The sequence below is a fragment of the Mus musculus genome, chromosome 12 (assembly GCF_000001635.26).
Source record: "Mus musculus strain C57BL/6J chromosome 12, GRCm38.p6 C57BL/6J".
In the NCBI taxonomy this organism is placed as follows: Eukaryota; Metazoa; Chordata; class Mammalia; order Rodentia; family Muridae; genus Mus; species Mus musculus.
Genome location: NC_000078.6, coordinates 32,650,858 through 32,671,442, shown reverse-complemented (window position 1 = coordinate 32,671,442; position 20,585 = coordinate 32,650,858).

Genomic DNA, 20,585 nt, shown 5'->3' with positions numbered 1-20,585 from the left:
AGAAAAATGATTGAGGTCTGATGTTTGTTTTAAAATAACTAAAGGCAAAGGGTTGGCAGAAGTACTGTTGAAACAAAGGGAAGGAGAGTGTCTGATAGTTCTTGAATTTACAGTTTCATGAGTTGAGTGATATTTACATCTATTTTGATCAAATTGTTCTGTTTACATTTGTAAGTGTTAAAAATGTTCAATGCAAAAACTGTGTGTGTGTGTGAGAGAGGGGGGAGGGAGAGAGAGGGGGGAGGGAGAAGGGAGAGGGAAGGAAAGGGGAAGGGGGAGGGGGAGGGGGAGGGAGAGGGAGAGGGGGAGAGAGAGGGAGAGAGAGAGAGGGAGGGAGAAAGGGAGAAGGGAGAGGGGAGAGGGGAGAAGGAAGGGGAGGGGGAGAGGGAGAAGGAGAGGGAGAGGGAGAGGGAGAAGGAAGAGGGAGAGAGAGAGGGAGAGGGAGAAAGGGAGAGGGGAGAGGGAGAAAGGGAGAGGGGAGAGGGAGAAAGGGAGAGGGGAGAGGGGAGAGGGGAGAGGGGAGAGGGAGAGGGAGAGGGAGAGGGAGAGGGAGAGGGAGAGGGAGAGGGAGAGGGAGAGGGAGAGGGAGAGGGAGGAGAGGGAGAGGAATTTGAGCAATTATATGTCCTGACCTTAGAATATAAGACCCTCAAACTCAACCCTCTCTCGTTAATTTTTCTGACTCTAAACACTGCGCATCAAGAGTAAGTAGACATACCCCGGAGTTCAGGAGTCCCCTCTGTTCCTGTACTTTATAGTGGAGAGACTGGATTGTCAAAGACAGGCTTGCCACAGGGAGTAGGGAGGGGAAGATAGCCTTTCTATGCTTTCTGAGATGGACCTGGAAGCATCAGTATTATTCAGGAAGCTTCCAGGAACTGAGAGATCCCAGGTATCTCAAGCTTATCCTGAAGTTTTCACTGTAGACACGGAATCTAGTTCACAAAGGGAACCTTTGTTGGTGCTGACACATGTCCATCTCCATCTCCAGAACTGACTTTTTTTTTTTTTTTTGTTTGTTTTTTTGAGACAAGGTTTCTCTGTGTAGCCCTGGCTTTCCTGTAGATAGCCCTCTGTAGACCAGCAGAACTGACTTCTTATATTGTATAAAGATGTAAAAGGAGGGAGGCTGTGGGAGGGGGAAACGGAGTGAATTCTAGAAAGAGCCATTTGAAAAATTTAAAGTTTATTGAGACACAGGGCAATTCAGACTTCTGTACATAGCTCTGAGTTTGAGAAATGTATCTGGTTGTGTATCTGTAACCACAATGAAGACATGGGACCATTGCTCCTCATCCTCAAGTCTCCTTGTGTCTCTTTGTGATTAACCCTTTCCCTCCTACACATTATCTCTTACCAATCCCTTGTTGTGTGTATTTTTGTTACCATGCTTAAGCTCTGGGAACTGGAAGCACTATCAGCTCCCACCCTGCTTCCCCTGATAACCATGAAACTGTTTATTGTCTCCTCAGATGTCACAAAATTGTGAGCTTGGCTTGGCTCACTTAATCTTAACGGAGTTGAGATGTAATTGGTTTATTGTATATCTGGTTGTGCATATATATTAGTTTCCTCTTATCAGAGTAGCATTCCAGTTTGTTCGTCCATCCACTGGTTTATTGATTGAAGTTCATTTGCTTTTCAGGTTTTGATGGTCTCAAATGAAACAACTAAAATGAACATAGAACTGAGCATACGGATAACCAATTGTTTCAGAATTATTAAATATGAGATTATTTCTTCACCATTGAACTACCTTGTCTCACTTGCTAAAAAATCAACTGGCTGTGCATGTGGAGACCTATTCTACTTCATTGAACTCTTGGCTTATTATTAAGACAATTTAACTGAATGAGGGAGAAAGATGGCAGCAGCCACCCATACCCACTGCAGTACTCTGAAGAGTCTGCGAGACCTATAGATGCTGAGGGGTGATGTAGTAGCAAAGAAGGAGTCTGCAGGGCCCACAATAGCTCCAAGACAACCACTGCAGGTGGAGGCAAACCTTATGGGAAGATGTTTTTAAAATGTGGACTCGTGAAATAGGAAGGGAAGACAGCAAAGAATGATGAATCTATACCTTTTGATGCCAAGTCTTAGACAGCAGGTTGCAAGCACAAAAGTTGCTCCTGATGAGCAGTGGGGCTGCTGGCACACCTGGGAGATGTGTGGCCCTGTGGAGCTGCTGTAGAAACAGGTCATTGCTGAGTGGTACTGGCCCTATGCCCGGTGGCCCATGGAGTCATTGTAGCTGCGGCCATGCCTCTGGTCCTGCTGGGAGACAGAGTGCCCAGGATACAAGCATGAAAGTTGAGCCTGGTGAGCCTCATTTGAGGGCAGGGAAGTGTGCAGGAACTAGGTGTTCACACAGATCCCACCCCCCAGAAGTCCTCCCTAGGTGTGACATCACCCTGACTGTGGGCAACAGAAGGATATCTGAGATGAGTCTCAGCCGTGGTCCAGTATTTACAGTGTTTCAGAAACCAAAAACCTTAACCAGACAGACTTGTTGCAATGCATTCAAAGCTGTCTGGCAGAGGAGAAAGGGATAAAAAGATACTATGTGACACACTGCAGTCTCCATCGCCACTACACATATTTAATGGAGAGATGGGAGCTGTGAATAAGTGGTGGAGAGAGGTGGAACTTGAGACAGGACAGCTGTGATAGGTGTGAGAGATAGGTGTGAGAGCACTAGGGTACATGTTGCTGAGTAGGAGTGACAGGGTAGTATGCAGTAGCCTAGAGCTAGCACTCTGACTCAGTCCCCAAACACACTGCCCAACTGCAGGATTTCCCTTGTTCCGAGCAACTACAGGATGTCTAAGATGAAGAACAGTTCTTTTTTTTTTTTTCTGAATTAGACCTCCTCAAAAGACCACTATGGTCCATGCTGCTCCTGGAGGCCACTTTGGTATCTGTGGTCCTCTGCCCCAGGCTGTGTTGAAGCTAGAAGTCTTCATGTGGATGCCCATAGTTCTACAGTAGCAGGGAGCCTTGTTGATGTCCTTGGCCTGAGTTACTAATGAGGCCATATGGATATCCTCAGTGAGGGCCACCACCTGAGGTCCTCCTGATGCCCATGGCCCATGCTTCCATCTGGGGTCATGTTGTTGTGACTGGCCTGTGCAGCCACCTGAAGCCAGGGTGATGTCCATGTCTGTGTTACCTCAGAGGCTCATGTTGGGGTCCATCTTTCTACTATAGCCAGGGCTTGTGTTTACATCCATGGCCTGTGTTACCACTAATGGCCAAGTTGGACATCTGTAGTCTGTACTGCAGCCTGAAGCTTTGTTGATGTCTGAGGGCCATGGCAGCCACTGGAGGCCATAATGATGTGAGTGACCTATGCAGAACCTGATACCTTGGTGGTATCTGGGCCCATGTTGCCTCAGGTGGTCTCTGTCAGGTCTATGTCTGGCTCCATTATCCGAATGCAGATGGGTCCTCTGTGCCCATGTTACCACCATGTTGATGTCTGTGGGCTATGCGGCTGCCAAGAGCCATGTTGACATGAATACTCTGTAGTGCCACAAGAGACCATGTTAAGGCCAGTGGCACATGCTGATGCTGGGATCATGTGGATGCCCATGGTCCAAGCTGTCATCAGAAACCAAAGGGAAGTCCATGATCCATGCTTCTTCTGACTGTAAAGGCCAAGGAAGCGACTTATGCCATGCCATTGCTGACTATAGACTCACTTATGCCATGCCATGGCTGACTATAGACTCACAGTGGAGAAAGAGGGACATAGAAGGTTTCTGTGACAATTTCAACCTTCCATCCTCAAAAAGTAACAGCCTAGACAGAAAGCCAGTGAAGAGATTGTATGTGTGTGTTTGTGTGTGTATGTGTGTATATATGTGTATATGTATATATGCATGTGTGTATATATATATAGGCATATGTATATATATATATATATAGACATATGTGTATATATGTATATAGGCATATATATTTATACACACACATATATGTACCTATATGCATATAGATATATATGTATATATAATTGCATTTTAAAATGCAATTTTCAATCATTCATTGCTTATAAGTAGATGCAAAGTTGACATTTGTATATTACTTTCACCTCCTGAGATCTCTGAAAGTTCACTTATTAGTTTTACTCACTTTCTGTAGATGTCTTGCAATTTTCTACATACAATCACATTATCTACAAATAAACAAAGAGATAAGCCAAAAAATGGGGGAAAATATTTATAAAACGTGACGACGGCACAGCTCTATAGCTGTATTTTGGGGACGTGACTTAGTGGAGAGCTGAGACATTGCTGCAGGGATGTTCAGGGCTGGGACTACTTTGGAAAATAGCTTGACAATGAATACATATGCTTTATTTTTAAGGGATGTGGAAATGCCTGTGGATATATGTGTGTTTATGTTAGTGTATATGTATGCATATGTACAGTGTGATCCAGTTTTTCTAATCATAGCTATTTATTTATTCAAGGAGAGTTTATTCCATGCAAAGACACACATGAATGTTTGAAGTAGCTTTATTGTAACAGCCATACACCGAATACAGCCCATCACCTACAATTCAGTGTATCATCTCTGGTCTATCCACAAAATAGGAAACTTCCTGTGTGGTTAGTATATTCACTATCTTCATATTAGGTTAAAGTTTAAGAAACTGCATACTTGTGCAACCATTGTGTGTTAATGATAACACAACCCAGAAGAGAAAAACAAAACCTTTTCCATGAGTCTTTATCCCTTTCTAGCATCTATTAATGTGTAGCACATTTTACAACTCCATCGAAATGCAATAAGTCATTTTGCTACCTGGTCTTTACTTGCTTTTTACTCTCTCCTTCACTGCCGTCCTCCTGTAGTTTATTGATATAGACAGCAAAGCAGAGTTCAGCGGGGGATATTCAGATCTTCTAGAATGAACACAGAATACTGGCAGATGAGGACACACATCTCCTTTGATCTCGAGTGTAAAGTCTTTTTGTTGATTCCAAGAATAATGACAACATGGTTGCCTACTATAAACTTTGTTCTCAGGATGCCCTCACAAAGACTCCTTTTTTTTTTTTTTTTTTTTGGTCTCTTTATTATTAAGCTTTCAAGCTTTAAAGATTTGTGAGTGAAGGAAATGTGTCTTGTCAGTGCTGTGATAAAATCAGCACAGGAAGACATTTACTCTCTTGGGGCAGCTGCAGAGACTTCCCAAAGGGCAGAAGGCCAGGACTGAGTATTACTGGATAAGGAAGGAGTGCTCACATGGGTGGAGTCTATGTGTTTGAAAAAGAAAGAACACCTGACCTGGAAACACTAAAGAATAAATAAGATGGACAGACACTATCATAATCATAAATGCTCCAGCCTGATTCGTGTCTCAATAGCAAAGGTAGATGTGACAGGAGGTAAAGATAGCAAGCTAGGACTCATGACTACAGAAATCACTGGGAGTAATTTATGGAGACGGTGAGCGGGGCAGGGGACAAACTTGATGTAGATGTAAACCATGTAACTAAGAGGTTCTATGTCAAGTTAGAATACACAGAAGACAACAGCTCGTGTGGCCTTACTTCAGGGATAGTGATGAGAAAGCTAGGAGATTGGCTGAAAGGTGATTGTTTGTTTGGTTTTGTTGTTTATTTATTTATTCATTTATTTATTTTTTAGCCAAGAGTTCAGGTCAAAGAATAAAAAGGCAGGAGCAAAGAAAGATGAGGGGTGGGGACTCCGGGGAAGATTTTGGAGTTATATAAGCTGGTTGCAGTATCTTTATTCTCAGATACCCATCCCTCCTCATTGTGCATGAGGACCACATCCACAGATGTACAATCACATCCAATCTTCCTAAACCAGCAAAATGTCTAAATTCTCTGAGTTTCCTGTCTATGATTTATTTTTAAATATTTCAATATAGATGCTATGTAATATACAGAGAAACACATTGGTTATAATTCAAGTTCCTGGCCAGTTAATTATTATCTGAAGAAACCTGATCAGAAACAAACACTTGGAGGGAGTTGGTATCTGAGATTATTTTAACTAGAGTCAGCTCTCAAAGGATGTGACCATGTACCTCTTCATTTTCCATGCAAAACTGTGCAGGAAGAAGTGGAGTTCAGTATGCATGGGAAGATGGAATAAGAAATAAAATTTCCCATTATATATGCATGGCTTCTGGATCCATGTGTAGCTGACATGGCAGATAAGTAGAGTATGTGAAGAGGCACTGTGTAGGTCCTCCTGACTCTGACTATTGAAACTGTGGACTCCAAAGAAATGGGAATTTCTCTGAGAATCTCATGTTGGCAGAAGGAAAAAGGCCCCAGCACTGGGGAATAGGTAGGGGTGGAGGGGGGGGGGCAGCGGGGCTTGCTTTGGGAAGAAGATTCCACACAGTTCTAACCACTTGTCAGACCAGACGATGATAGATAGGTCTAATGGTGGGCAGGGTCACACCTTGACCAAAACTGCTTGTCTGTGCATATTCTTGGTCCTCTAAACATTAATCTCAGTTCAGGATCCTGAAGATCACCTGGAGGAAGTCACTGGATTTCATTCTCTCTCTTCCCAGTAGCCACATTGAATAAATCTCACTTTTTAGCTGCTTACTATTAATTGACCTGTCTCAATTGGCTTCTTGAGACAGGGGGCTGAACTTGACTTCTTGGAGGTATTGTGACCCTGAGTTTGGTAACACATGGATTCAACCAACTCTAGAATAGAAGTATTTTGGGGAAAAGTTTCACATGTACTGAACATATAGAGATTTCCCTTGTCACAATTTCTTAACTGGTTCAATATGACAATTATTTATATACCATTCACATTGAATTGAACTTTACAGGCATCCAGAGATGGTTTATAGCACAAAGAAAGAAAGATATGTGTAGGTTTTATGTAAACAATGCATCATTTTATATAAGGGAGCATGTATGTATTTTGGTGTCCAAGAGGCTCCTAGACCTGGTCTCCTATGGATACTTGCTAATTCATAGTAATGTTTCTAAATGGAAGCAAATCTTTTATGTCAAAGGTTGGCCATCTAGAAGTGATCTCACCAGAACAGGTGTTGGTGTGCTTGTCTTGCCTCCCTAAGGTAGGTTTGTCTTTAAGGTTCAATTCCCCATGATTTGATTACCATAAAATCTAAACCCAACAACCCATTAGCTGGCATCATCTTTCTTCTCAGAAACCTCCAGATCATCTCCACTAAATTCTACCCTCACAGTTGCGACAGCCTCCCCCACAAGCTAGTCTTTCCTAGAAAATGCTTGGTAGTCTCCTAGTCCCCAGAGAGTCCACCTCCCAATGCACACCACCTCACCCTCTCTGGACATCTTGATTGTAACAGCTACTGATTCAGCTGCTTATCATTCTCAAGTTACTTCATCTGAGTCAACTTGACCTCTCCCACTAGATTAGATGACAGATTCTATGATATTAAGAGTGTGCTTTTCTTCTTCTGTCCTACACTTACTCACTGGACCAGCACTACCCTTGGTATGACACACCATACTGGTACATAAGGCAGATACAGTTCCAACCCTAGTAGCGTGTTCAGTTAAATTTAGGGGAAAAATGAGAAAATGGAAAATCACAACAGACAATGGTTAAGAATCCGTCCATTCATTCACTCCTTTGCTTATTTGACAAATGCATGTTTCATGTTTGTCCTCTTAGAGACTGAGATGTACCTGTTCACCAGGGGCTCCTTCCTTGCTGGCTGCAGTCCAGGAAAGTGGCTGTGTAGGAGAGAACTAAAGACTGGCCAATGGTGAAAGTCATGGGATAGGAACCCTGGGGGCCAAAGACCCATGCAGGAAGGTTGGTGTCTACCTGTTAACTCATGCTGCTTCATGCCGAACAAAACCCACAGCTGCACCTATCTGGAGCACAAGGCTTTTTTCTTTCCCTCCCTCTTGGACTCCCTTTCCCCCTCCCTCCCCTCCCCCTCTCCTCTAACTTCCTCCCTCCCTTCCTCCCTCCCTCCCTCCCTCCCTCCCTCCCTCCCTCCCTCCCTCCCTCCCTCCCTCCCTCCCTTTGCAGTACTAGGGATTAAGTACTAGGTCTCACACCTGCTTTATAAAAAGTGCTTTGCCCTAGCCCTGATATCAGGTCTCTTAAAGAAATACATAACCAAGCAACACAGCCTGCAGCACCAGCGCATCTGTTGTGCTGCACACACCGTGAGATCCCCTCCCTCTCCATGCCAGACTTCTCTGGAGGAACAGCATCTGATGTTAGAAACCCTGCAGGAAACTGGCTGTTTGCGGGTGGATGCGAACTAGCCACTCTTCCCTTTGAATAGCTGGCTACTACTTTTGCCTTAGAGCTGGAAACTAAATGTCTATTTCACGCACTAGGATCCCTCTGTCCCTGAAGTAATCGTAAAATTAAAAAATGTTATTGTGTGTATTGTATTGTAAATAATATGTCAGATAAAATATGTTTAACAAGGGCAGGGTAACAGCACAATGTACCAAGTCTAGTGGAGCCTGAATCCTTCATGTCTCAGTCTTACTAAACGTTTCCGAGCTCCTGTGGCTGCTGTAAGGTAGAGGCAAGGAGGCATGCACAACATGAGCTCCTGGCTGCAAGCCAGGGCACAGTAAACCCACCAATCTGAACCTTTCCATTGGGTAGAAAGAAAGGCTTATTTGGAATCCAACAGCGAAGGCTATCTCTTGGCAGTAGGTTTGGAGATACAGCAAAATGGTGGGAAAGCAGACCTAAGTAGATTTTATATGATTGTCAGGGTGGGATGTTTGAGCTGAGAACAGGCTGTTCGGACTGACCAGGAACTAGACCTCCTTGCCTGAGGTAGCTGACCTTTGGTGTAGATTAAGGAAGACGCCTTGTAAACAGAAACCTGTCTTAGGAGATGCACTTTTCTGGTAAACAGAAACTTCCCTTTACATTTGTTTCCCCAGTAACAATTCTTTTTATCTGGCCAGGGTCCTTCTGTTTAGGACAGTGTCCTGAACACTCTCATTTGGGGGGATTGCTTTGGACTTAAACACTGGAGAGTCCCAAACCTGGAGCCTTGCCCAGTGCTCTACCACACCTGGCTGTTTTGAGAACTAAGAAGGCCACCATGACAAGATGAGTCAGCAGAATTCTGCAAAAGTCTGAAGTAAGGGAAACTGGCCTTGCCCTCTGTGTCATGGCTGAGGGGCAGTGGACAGGGCAGTCTCAAGGTCCCCTGAGCTCCTTACTAAACAGTTGCCTTCTGGTGGAAGAGAGCCAGCTGTGAACGCTCCGTCCCAACATGCCCTGATCCAGGTCACCTTTAGTTCTGTCCCAACTGCAGGCTGCTCTCAGGAGGAAAGCTTCCCATGAGACTTCGCAGAGCTACTCAGAATGCCAGGCAGAACATGCAGTACCTGGCAGCAGTGAACAAACAAACGCCTAAGGGACTTTCTACAGAACAGAAGTGCAGTTTTAGGACTTGCGAGACATAGAGCTGGCAGAGGCAGCCCGAGAAGACGGCAGTGTGGCTCACTGCTGTTAGCAAGAACAGTTAGATGTGTTTTTCTACTGCAGTTGGTCTTAGATAACACAGCAGTCTTCCTGCTCCCTGTGGTTAAATTTGTCTTTGGCTTCTTTATGGGACACACGCAACAGACTAATGAGCAGATGTGGACAATTCTAATGTCTCAGAGGGGAAGAGTAATTTCAGTCTTTTGCCACTAATGTGATTCCAGTCATTCTTATGTTTCTGTCCCTTCATAGTGGTGATAGAACCAGGGTTTTCAGGGCAAATGCCCAGGCTCCATCAGCTCAATAAGCTAGACATAGCCATCCATCCCAGTGTGCCAATTCAGAGACAATTGATGATGGGAAGCCGGAAGTTGACATTTATCCAATGCTTCTCTGGGAAGAGGAACACTAAAGTGGTCCAGTGACATTGCCCATCCTTCAGGGCCCTGACTTTAGGTCTGGATTTAAATAGAGGGCAAGAGGTATGCATAAGTGAGCAGTTCTATTCAAGAGGTGGTCCAGACCATTCCTGATCCATCCTTCTCTCTGATGGTCTGATAAGTTGTTAATTTATCAACTGTTGTCATTCCCTGAGGGAAACAATCAGGTTCTTGCAACATGATTATTTAGGGTCTAGGGTTAAGTAACATCCTCATCTAATGGGGATTGTTTGTCCTGTGAGGTTTTGTTCTTCCTGGAATCCAAGGGGACTGAAGGTTTTCAACAAGGACTTTATCTGTGTCATCAGCCTTGAACGGAGATGAGATAGGTTAGGTATGCAGAATTAGTTAAGCAGGAGTCTGAGCCAGAGACAGGCAACAGGCACAGAATGAAGGCAGAGATAGGAGACCCCCATTCTCCTTTAGTTGCCTTGTGGACCTAAGGGAAGAAGCAGTGGTTTTTAAACAACAGCACAGCTAAGAGTTTATTTCAGTTCCCCACATTGTGTTTGAACGTCCCTCCGATTTGAAGGATCTAGGGCATTGATCAATCTGGCTTTATAGATTTCCTATCTGGAGAAAAATAGCACCCATCAGAGGGGCAAGCTGTTATGGCTGAGACAGAAATGGTTAAGTATGGAAACAGATGTACCACTATGAAGCAAAATGACAATAGTCTATATGGTTTTGGGTACCTCTGGGACCTTCTTGCTCAATAATTCATAGGAGTTATCCCACACTTAGCACTCAGATTTTTCTTTAATAACCTGTGGCTTTCTGGCAGCAGGCATACCCTAGAAGCCATCAGGGTTCTCCACTTCAAAGCACTTTTAAAAAATTTACAAAATAGTACATTTCCACACAACTCCCATCCTCTCCCTCAGCCCCCAGCCTCCATACCCACTTAAATCCTTTCACAATGTGGTGGTTTGAATGATAATATTTTACATAGGCTCATGTGCTTGAATACTTGGACCTAGCTGATAGAACTGTTTGAGTAGCATTTGAAGGTGTGGCCTCATTGGAGGAGGTGTGTCAGTGATGGGCTTTGAGATTTCCCAGTGTGCCTTCTTCCTTCTACTTGTAGATGAAGATGTAGTCTCTCAGCTGTCCTTGCTGTCATGTCTTTGCCCTTTCAGCATGGTCTCTAACCCTCTGAAACCATATACCAATTAAATGCTTTCTTTCATAAGAAACCCTGCTTCCTTTAAAGCTCTGTTTTATAAGGGAAACCCTTATAAGGGAAAACCCTGCTGTCAAAGTCAAAGTCTGATGTTACTGGAAAGCCCTGAGCTTGGTGCAAAATGGTAGACTCCCTTAACTGGCAGAGCTTCTTCTCTGACCATGTTGGGGAACCTGAAACCTCTATAGCCTCTTGCTCCAGAATGTCAAGTAGCCTTGGTTAGCTTCTAAGTTCAGGTTCCTATCTCTTGATAAGAACCCGTTCAGCAAGCACCTGAGATCCCAGGAATGCCTCCCCACACTAATGAAGCATCCCAGTGTTTTAGGCTTTAGCCAATGACTTTTGCCCATCCTGAATATGTCTACCTACTCCCCCAAACTACCTTCATTCACTCTGAGTAAAGTTGATTTGTCTCCCTGAAGCTGATCCTGGAATGTGTCATCATTTCTGTTCATTGACTCTGCTCCCTTCGACCTAGTGAGCAACAATCCTGGGGAGAATGGAGACCCACATAAGTTGCCTTGCTCATGGTGTTTTATCATGGCAGTAGAAAAATAACTAAGACACATACCCAGTATTCCTCATATCTATTTTCATACCATATATACCATCCCCCCTCTATTTAGGCCTCTGACCCCTTTATAGCTTTCCTGAGTCTATCAATACTACACGGTAATCAATCAAATTTGAAAACTTGAAACTAGAGTTCACAGGTTTCACACATGAAAGATAATATGTGATGTTTATCTTTCTGGACCTGAGTAATTTACTCAGTATATTTTCCAGTTATATCACTTAACCAGAAAATTTTATTTCAGTCTTGGAGGTTTTATGTGTGTGTGTGTGTGTGTGTGTGTGTGAATGTGTATATGTGTGCATCTGTGCATGTGTATGTGTGTGTGTATGTGTGTGTGTATGTCCACATGTGTGTCTTGTACAAGGTAAGATACTTCAATCTTGTTTTATTCTCATATGTGTAGGACTGTGTTTTCCCAGCACCATTTGTTAAAGAGGCTTTCTTTTTCCTTGTGAATTTTTGTCAATGACCAGGTGGCTGTCACCGTGTGAGCTTACATATGGTTCTTCTATATGATTCTATTAACAATACGTCTGGTTCTGTGCTGGTGCCGTGCTGGTTTATTACTATGGATTTTTTACTATAATTCAAAATCAGGGATGCTGACACCTACAGCAGGGTCTTTAATTGTTCAGATTGCTTTGGCTGTCTGGGTCTTTCATAAGAATTCAAAGGGTTTGGCCCCCCTCTTTCTGTAAAGCACTGTGTTGGAGTTTCAATGGGGACTGCATTGCATCTGTGTATTGCTCTTGGTAGATAGTCGTTTTCAAAAACTAATTCCAATCCATGAATGTGGAGGTTGTTCTATTTTCTAGTGTTTTCCTCAATTTCCTTCTTTGGTGCATTAAGGTTTATACTGTAGACAGTTTGTACTTCCTTGTTCGGATTTATTAAAAGTTATTTGAGGCTATCTTGAATGGGGTTGTTTCCTTGATTTCTTTCTTAGCTGTTTATCCTTAGGAAATAGAGAGGCTACTTGTCTTTGTATGTTAATTTTGTATCGTGCCTCTTTACTGGAAGCATTCATCAGCTTTAGTCAGATAGAGCATAAAACATTAGTTCAGTTTTCCTGTATTTGGTAAGAGTTGCTTTGTGTCAGAATATAGAGTCTATTTTGGAGTCTGCTAATGGGCTTCTTAGAAGAGCATGAATCTGTAGGGTTTGCAGGCAATGTTCTTAGAGTCTGCTAAGTTCATTACTCCATTATGTTCATGTATCAGGGTTGTACCATTCTGAAATATCAATATTGTCAGGTCACATTTCTTCTTTCAGTTGGGTGTTTGCAATGCTCAGGAGGGACTGGAGTGTAGTAGGGCTGAGGTTTCTTTTAATTGGTGGTGGATTTTTTTTTCCTCTGTAAGACTAGTATTCAGACTAGCACTGGTCTGTATCCATAGCTCTCCCCTGAAAGAGCTATTACCCACAATGTAGATTCCCCACAAAATAAGTAATAATTAATTACATAACAATCTCCCCTTAAGTGGTAATCATTTTACATGGTAGAGGGCATTGACAGTACACTGTGAACAACGTATTAGGTATAGGTGGAGCCTTCAATATATAGAAGGTATAACAGGAAGAAGGGAGATAGAAAACACAGTATGATGGGTGGGTAGTAATGGACTGATAGATAGAATATAGCAGGGGGGAATGTAAATTAGAGGGGGAACTCCAGGTAACAAAACCAGTGTGTGTGTGTATGTGTGTGGGAGGAGGGTGGGATAAGGGGATTTTAGCTAAAAGTAGACTGAAGAGAAAGAGGTAAAGATATGTCATGAGATGCCAGAGAAGTCCAATGTGTCAGGAGGCTGAGGCACAGGGACCCCTGCAAACCAGGCTACACTGTGCTATTTGGAAGAGGAAAAAGCCAAAGTAATATAAGGAAAAGGGTAGGAGATGAAAAGTAAGTTCAAGCACACAGCATGGTCAAGAAGGTCTGATAAAATAACCTTGTGTATTAAACACAGATGGCACATATACAGAATGAGGGAAGTCTGGGTGTAGAGAGCAGATATGAAAACTCACTGGCCTGACTATTGACTTTCATTTGGACTCTCTCGAGCTCTTTCCCTGGGACTGGGAGGTCTTCTGTGAATAGGCTGTCCCATTGCGTCCCATGATTTTGATTCCAGGACCATTTGTAGTGCTTCAAAGTGAGTCTCTGGTTCAGTTACACCCCTGCAAACTCCTTCTGGTCTCCAGTTGAGACTGCTGGCTCTGTCCCTGCTAGCTCTGGCTAACATCCTACCAGCTACGAAGTCAGTGTGGAGGTTCCAGTGGAACTGGTTCTCACCAGCTTTTCAATCCACTGAATACGACTTCACAGTTTCCTTGTCGTTTTCTCCCAGTGTTTCACTTGTCAGGCTTCTGTGCATAGTACCATAGTGCTTGGTCTGAGTTTCCCAAATGTGTGGTCTCAGGCTGCTGAGCTACACTGGGATCTTACTCGGGAGTAGAGCCTATAAAATTCAAACACATGCATCCCTGCTTCACCAAAGTGGTGCCCTCAGAAGGGGAAAGACAAAAATCCCTGATTCCAGTAGCAGACAGAGGCCATTTCATCTATTTCCTCCATCTGGAGACAACTTGTGCAAATGGCTGACACACAGAAAAGGCCTCTTTTCTCCTGGGTCTGCTCATCAAAGTTGTAAACAAAGTTTTTAAGGTGAAAATTCCAAATTCTGACTAGGATTAGGCCCTCTCCATTCCCATCTCAATATGTCAATTTTTAAATTATGTAAGTTTTTAAATATAATTTCAATATGTAAGTTTTAAAATTATGTGAAATGGAAATTTAAGGGTTCTTTGGAAAGTTGGTTGGATGGTGTTTTGCTGGGGCAAACATGTGAATGAATTTTTTGTTAAAGTGGACACAGGTGTGGAAGACTAAGGCAGAGTCGTGAAGGAATGTTTCGATGAAGCAGACACAGGAGAGAGGATGTTCTGCTAAAGCAAGCATGTAAAAGGACACGTGATGACCTTTGCTAACATACATGTTGTTCCACCTTACATTGTGTAGTTGAGCTACATTTGTCGAGACTCCATAGAGAGAAGCACAACAAAATAAAAACAAAAACAAAACAACAACAAAAAACAAAACTTCTGGTGGTGTGCCGCAGTTTCTTGCTACGTCAGCCGACTTGGGCTGATTGGATGCACATGCTGAGGCAAGTCACATGGAGGACACATAATGTTTGGAGGGTATAAATAGGACTCCACAGAGTGACAGAGACAGAGTTTGGCTTGCTGGTACAGCTAGCTGTACAGCACTTGTGGGTCTCTCATCTTTACTTCCCTGGGAGAGGCACAGCCAAGAACTTCTCCTGGTGTTCCTGTTGGTCCTTCCTGCTTATTTGAGCCAAGGCTGAGGTCTGGCTGTCTCTGCTAGGTTGTGTCATAACTCACCTCTACCAAATTGGACTGCTGGTATATCTGTGAAGTGTTTTCAAGTGGATCGAGCTGCCACTGCCTACTAAAGTGTGAACTGAACTGTTGATTTCCAGACAACAGAGACAGTTGCTCCAAAGAACCTTTCTAAACAGTTTCACTTCCCCCATCGTTTTTCTTTCCCACTACCTCTGGTGGGTGGTGGATTACAAGGAAGGTTAAAGCATTTAAAGTTACAATTATGTCTTTATGATTCTCTGGATTTCCTCAGTGTCTGTTGTTACTCCCCCTTTTTTGTTTCTGCTTTTATCAGTTTGGATATTCTCTCTGTGTCTTTTAGTTAGTTTGGCTAAGAGCTTGTCTATCTTATTGATTTTCTCAAACAACTCTTTGTTTCATTGACTCTTTGTATTGTTCTCTTTGTTTCTATTTTATTGGTTTCAGTCCCCAGTTTGATATTTTCTGCCCTCTGCTCCCCTTGAGCAGGTTTACTTTTTGTTCTCGAGCTTTCAGGTGTGCCGTTAAGTTATGAGTATGGGACCTCCAATTTGGGTTATGAAGGCACTTAGTATTATGAACTGCTTCCCTTGTGTCCCATAAGTTTGATATGATGTGTACTAATTTTCACTAGATTCTAGAAAGTCTTTAATTTCATATTTGTATGGTCTCATTTTTCATAAAGTAGAGAGTTGTTCAGTTTCCACGAGTTGATAAGATTTCTGTTGTTTCTGTTGTTGAAATCCAGTATCAATCTGTAGCAGTCTGATGGCAGGCAGGGAGTTATTTCAATTTTCTAGTATCAGTTGAGAATTGTTTTGCATCCTGGTATGTGGTGAGAGGTGGGTAGTGAAGCCTCTCACTATCAGCATGTGAGGGTCAATATGTGATTTAAGCTGTTTCTCTTACCTTGTGTTTGGAGCATAGATGTTAAGAACTGAACTTTCATCTTGGTGGATTTTTCTTTGATGAATATGTAATATCCATTCACATCTCTTTTTGACTAATTTTAGTTTGAAGTCTATTTTGTTAGATATTAAAATGACTATACCAGCTTGCTTATTAGACCATTTTCTTGGGATATTTTTTTCTAGCCCTTTACCCTGAGGTAATATCTACTCATAATGTTTTGGTATGTTTCTTGTATGCAGCAGAATGATGAATCCTGTTTTCAAATCCACTGTTAATCTGTGCTTTTAATTAGGGATTTGAAACCATTGATATTAACAGATATCCATGAACAATGATTGTTAATTCCTGTTATTTTGTCTGGGTCTTCAATTTGTTTCCAATGATCAACCTGTCTGTTTTTATGCCAAAATAATGCAGTTTTTATTACTATAGCTCTGTAGTACAGCTTGAAATCAGAAATGGTGATGCCTCCAGTTTTACTGCTCAGGATTGTTTTAGCTACCCTGGATTTTTGTCTCTCTATATGAAGTTGAGAATTGTCCTCCTTAAAGTCTGTAAAAAATTGTATTGGAATTTTGATGGTGATTATGTTGAATCTGTAGATTGTTTTGGTAGGTTGGACATCTTTACTATGTTAATCCTACTGATTTATAAGCATGGGAGATCTTGCCATTTTCTGGTATTTTCTACAGCTTACCAACTCCCTGTTCAATAGAAGACTAATATCCAAAATATATAAAGAACTCAAGAAAGTAGATAGTTAAACAACAACAACAACAAAAACAAAAACAGCAACAAGTAATCTATGGGGAACAAATCTAAACAGAGTTCTCAATAAAGGAATCTCAAAGAAATGTTTAACATCCTTAGCCATCAGGGAAATACAAATGTAAACTAGGTTGTGATTCCATTTTTCACCTGTCCAAATGACTAAGATAAACAACATAAGTGACAGCCCATGCTGGCAAAGATGTGGAACAAAAGGAACCCTCCTCCATTGCTGGTGGGCATGCAGATTTGTATAGTCACTATGGCAATCAATATGGCAGATCCTCAGAAAATTGGGTATCAGTCTACTTCAAGACTTGGCTATATTACTCTTCAGTAGATATGGATATGTATCCAAAGACATTCCATCCTACCACAGGGACACTTGCTCAACTGTGTTCATTGTGGCTTTATTCATAAAAGCCAGAAACTGGAAACAACCTAAATGTTCCTCAACTGAAGAATAGATAAAGAAACTATGATACATTTACACAATATATTATTACTTAGCTGCTTTTTAAAAATAACATCATGTATATGGCAAATGGATTGAACTAGAAAAATCATCCTGAGTCAGGTAACTCAGACCCAGAAAACCACATATGGAATGAATTCACTTCTAAGTGGATATTAGCTGTCAAATAAAACTACAAACCACAGATCCAGTGGGGTTAGGTTAACGAGGAAGGCTTTAAGGGGGAAGCGTGGATTTCCCTGGGAAAGGGAAACACATCAGGAAACACTCACAGGAGAAGGGTTGGGAAGATTGTAGGAGTCAGAGGGGATAAAGGACACCAGGAGAGTATGACCTAATGAGTCTACTAAGCAGTGCTCACATGGGCTCACAGAGACTGAAGTAGCAAGCAAGGGGCCTGCATGGGTCTGCACCAAGTCCTTTGCATACATTGTGGCTGTTAGGTTGGTGTTTTTTTGGGAACAGATGTACCCCTGACTCTTGGGATGGTTTTCCTCCTAATAGGTTATCCTGTCCAGCCTCAAAATGATGGCATTTGCTTTGTCATACTGTTTCCCCTGTTTGCTATTGTCTCTTGGAAGCCTGCTCTTTTCTGAAGAGGAAACAGAGAGGGGGTGGATCCGGGGAAGAGAGGAGGTGGGGGGATCTGGAAGGAAAAGGTGTAGTTGGGACAACTTGTAGGAGAGAAGAATCTATTTCCCCCCCCCCAAAAAAAAAAGAATTAAGTAATTAAAAAAGAGAGATAAGTAAGGGTGAGAAAAAAAGGGTGGTTTATTAAGTGTGACATCATTGGGAAGCCATAAAGTAGTCTAATGGTCAAGTTAAGGACTTTTGCTACTCTTAAGAGGATCCAGCTTCAGTTCCAAGTGTCTTCATAGCAGCTCACAGCCATCTGTAACCCTAGTTCCAGAAGATCTAATGCCCTCTTCTGGCTGCTGTGGGTGCTGCATGAACATATTTCATAGCCTTACACACAGGCAAAACACACATACATACACACACATACGCACATGCACACACACTCACACATATGTAAATATACATACTTATATATACATTTACATATACACATGTGCACATATATACATATTTCTATACACATATACATGAATACATATATGCATACTTATTTTTTAAAAAAAAGAAAGCCTTTAATTTGGGGCTTACAAATTTTAGAGGTTTTGACTTTTTGACCATCACAACAGGGAGTATGGCAGCAAGCAAGCAGACATGGCACTAGAGCCAATAGCTGAGAGCTTTCATCTTTATCCACAATTATGAAGCAGACAAAGCTAATTAGGAATAGATGGACTTTTGACTTTTGTTGTTTGTGGTGGGGTTTGGAGGGATGTTATTTATTTGATTGTTTTGTTTTGTTTTGTGTTTCGAGACAGGGTTTCTCTGTATAGCCCTGGCTGTCCTGGAACTCACTCTGTAGACCAGGCTGGCCTTGAACTCAGAAATCCGCCTGTCTCTGCCTCCCAAGTGCTAGGATTAAAGGCATGCACCGCTACCTTTATTTGATTTTTATTTTTAGCTTTTCAATACAGAGTTTCTTTATTTAGCCCTGGCTGTTCTGGAACTTGCTCTGTAGGCCAGGCTGGTCTCCAATGTTGAGATCCTCCTGCCTCTGCCCTCTGCCCTCTGCCCTCTGCCCTCTGCCCTCTGCCCTCTGCCCTCTGCCCTCTGCCTAAGTGCTAAAAGATTAAAGGCATGTGCTACCACTGTGCTAGGCTTTTAAAATGTCAAAACCCATATCCACTGACATACTTCTAACAAACCACTCCTCTTAATCCTTCTCAAACAGCTTCCCAACTGGGAATTAAGAATTCAAGTATATGAGCCTATGGGTGCTGTTCTTAGTCAAACCACACGGATACAGAAGAGGAAAGACTCTGGGCAAGCTTATGGGAAGGAGCCCTGTTCTCACAAGTCTCCCTTTAAGGCCTTCCATGTGTGATGTCTTGTGACTAGCTCCATCTGTAGCACCTGAGCCCTCGGCATCTTCTCAGCTTATAAGACAGTATTACTGCTTCGAATTCTTGAAGCTCTATGTCACAAAACAGGAAAGACCATATCACAGTCAGATACCACTATTGTAAATAACTGACATTTACTGATTGATTTAGTCCTCACAGCAATATCCTGAGTAGTTACTTTTATATGTTTACAGATGGAGAAACCACTCTAAGGCTCTAAGCCATGAAGTGTTCAACTCAGTCTTATTTCTCCTTCTTCTTAAATCCTTGCCCAATACTTTTCTCCATTCATTTTCTTTTTTAATTTTTTCCTTTTTTTGGACATAAATTCTTTTATTAATACAATATATTTTGATTACATTTCCCCCTTCCTGTACTCTTCCCAGTTCCTTCCCATCTTCCCTGCCCTCTAGATCGACTCCTTTTCTGTCTTTTATTAGAAAAGGACAGCCTTCTAAGAGATAACAGCCAAACATGACAAAATAAAATATAATAAGATGAAGGAAAAAAAACCCTACCATATAGCAATTGGACATAGAAACCCAACAGGAAAAAAAAAGTCCCAAGAACGGCACAGGAGCTATAGATCCACTCTTTCTCATAGTCAGGAATCCCATAAAAATACCAAGGTAAAAGCTATAATATATATTCAAAGGGCCTGGTACAGACTCGTGTAGGTAGGTCCTATGCTTGCAGTTTCAGTCTCTGTGAGCTCATATGTGCCCTGATGACTTGTTTTTTGGCTTTGTTCTCCTGGTGTTCTTCATCTGCTCTGGATCTTAGTTTTTCTACATTTTCTTCCTCGGGATTCCCTGAGCACCGAGTAGAGGAATTGTATGGAGGAAGTGTAAATGCATGCATGATTAGGTAGTCCTGGTCAAGAAGTGGTCCTGTTCATCATCAGCTCCCTCTGTTATGATAAATTACTAGTAACCATGTAGCAACTGTTACACTAAGTAGGTCAATCCATTCCTACAAGATGAGTTTTGTTTCTTTTCTGGGTGTATCCTTGTCCTCAAAAATAATTGCCTATTCAAGAGGGAGTGGTTATCTGTCCTGAAGTTTACTCTTACTAGAATCCAAATTCTGTGTCTTCAGCCTTGAAGGGAGATGAGATAGGTTAGGTATACAAAATAAAGTAGAAGTCTCAGCAAAAGTGAAAGTGACAGGCATAGAATGAAAGTGGAGAGCCAGGCTCTCATCCTGCTTTTAGCTGCTTATGGGCCTAAGTGAGGAGACATGGTCTTCAGCAAAAGCAGCTTCTAACTGCCTGTTTCAGTGGTCTTACAAGTCATGAAATTATGCTATAATAATAATAATAATAATAATAATAATAATAATAATAATAATAAGCAAGTGGAACATAGCACTTGGGAGGCAGAAGCAGGCAGGTGAA